Here is a 2,241-nt window from a genome sequence, read left to right as displayed (position 1 = left end):
CACTCTGTAGACCAGGCTGGCCTCGAACTCAGAAATCCGCCTGCCTCTGCCTCCCGAGTGCTGGGATTAAAGGCGTGCGCCACCACGCCCGGCTTTCATGATTGGTGTTTTAGATAGGGTTTTATTGCTGTGAAGAGACATCATGACCAAGGCAACTCTTATACAGGCATTTTGTTTGTTTGTTTGTTTGTTTGTTTTGGTTTTTGAGACAGGGTTTCTCTGTGTAGTTCTGGCTGTCCTGGAACTCACTCTGTAAACCAGGCTGGCCTTGAACTCAGAAATCTGCCTGCCTCTAATTGGAGCTTCGAGTGTCAGAGGTTCAGTCCATTATCATCATAGTGGGAAGCATGGCATTGTGCAGGCAGACTTGGTGCTGTGCCGGGGGAGTCAAGAGTTCTACATCCTGAACCAAGGGCAGCAAGAAGGAGACTATCTTCTACAGGCTCCTCAGCAGGAGGAGGCTCTCTTCTGTCTTGGGCAGAGCTTGAACACTAGGCATCCTCCAAGCCCACCCTGACACATTTCCTCCAACAAGGCCACACCTATTCTAACAAGGTCATTCCTCTTAATAGTGTCACTTCCTGTGGGCCAAGCATTTTCAAACACATGAACCCAGGAGGGCCAAACCTATTCAAACCGCTACAGTTGGCCAGAAAGGATCTTGGATATCGTTGAGCTTTTCAGGTACAGGCAAACCCTGTACCTGGGGCCCCAACATTGACATGCGTGTGTTCAACCATCAAGACAAGTTAGGTGATGGATATCAGAGGGGGTGACTCTCCTGCAGCTATGAAAATGGTGGAAGTGAGGACCCGTGGTGCGAAGGCTAATTTTGATTGTCAAGTTGACAGGATCTAAAATGCTTAGGGGATGAGGTTCTAGATTGGGTGGAAAATTCCACTCTGAATGTGGGTAGCATCATCCCACAGGTCCGAGGCTGAATAAGAAAGAGATAGCAGGCACCAGTGTGCCATCTTTCTCTGCTTCTCATTTTAGATATATAACACAGCCAGCTGCCTCATATTCCTGCCAGCCCGCTGTGATCCTGCCATCATGATTTCTGCCATCCCCACTGTGATGGACTGACTGTAACCTCAAACTGTGAGCCAAAAAGAAACCTTCCCCTCCCCAAGCGACTTGTACCAGGCATCTCATTGCAGCAAGAAGAGCAGCAATAGATACACTCTGGCTTGGGAGATAACTGAGCCATTGAGCTTAGAATCCATGAAGGGAAGGACTGTCTTTCTCAGGAATCCTGCCTACTGCTCACACGTTCTTCATCTCCAATAGCCCTGCACAATCTCTCACTCTCTCAGGCTTAATATTCTGCTTTGCTTCATGAAGTCGCGATGGTGTGAAGGTTAACCCTGTAGAGACACAATTAGAAGATATTCCCAGGAGACTTGATTAGAAAGACCTTCCGTTTAAGCATTGGATGATGTACCATAGGGTCACTCAGCTGCACCAGAGGGGGCTTCCTGGGGAAGTGTCTACTTTTTAGCCATATGTGTTTGTGGCTTCAGCTCAATCAAGCATTCCCAACACCTCTGCTTCCCGGCCATCGACTATGATGCCGATGTGCTCAGTGCCCAGTCTGCACAACTTTATGGGCTAGTTGACCCTGGGGCAGGCCAGAAACAGCTGAGTGGTCCTGGATGCTGTGCCCAGGCTCCCATTAGGGTTCAGTCCCTGACCTCAGGAGTCTGAGCTCACTCCCTCAGATTAGAGCAGTAACAGAGGAGCAGAAAGAAGCAGAGGAGGAGGATGGACAGGCACAGCAGGGCACCTAGCAGGGCAATCATTTGTGCTCAGGATGGGGCCTGGAGCTCTCGAAGGCCTCAGTGACCCAGCTGCTGATTCCTAGCCTTGGCCCTCCTCGGAACACTCTGGGTCTTGCTCCTCCTCCAAGGAAGAGCGCTGGGCCTCAGGCATCCTCAGCTACTGTGAGGTCACAAACTCTCAGAGGGTGGAGCTTTGTTCATTCAGCTCTAGCTACGTGGAAAGAAAGAATCCTGACATAGAAATGTGTTTGCTTTTCTCTTTACACTTTATAGCCATCCAGTAGTCCTGGATAACACGGTTTACCTGGAAGGAAAGCTGGGGATGGAATTAGGATGAGCGAAGAAGAGAAATAAGGAGCCAAGACAAAGGTCTCTCTGATCAAGGCTCAATTTTTTTTTTTTTTTTTTTTTTTTTTTTAACTCTGAAACTCTGAATATATAGAGGGAAAGCCCAGAAGCC

The sequence above is a fragment of the Mus caroli genome, chromosome 2 (genome assembly GCF_900094665.2).
Source record: "Mus caroli chromosome 2, CAROLI_EIJ_v1.1, whole genome shotgun sequence".
NCBI lineage: Eukaryota > Metazoa > Chordata > Mammalia > Rodentia > Muridae > Mus > Mus caroli.
This window is presented reverse-complemented; position numbering follows the sequence as displayed.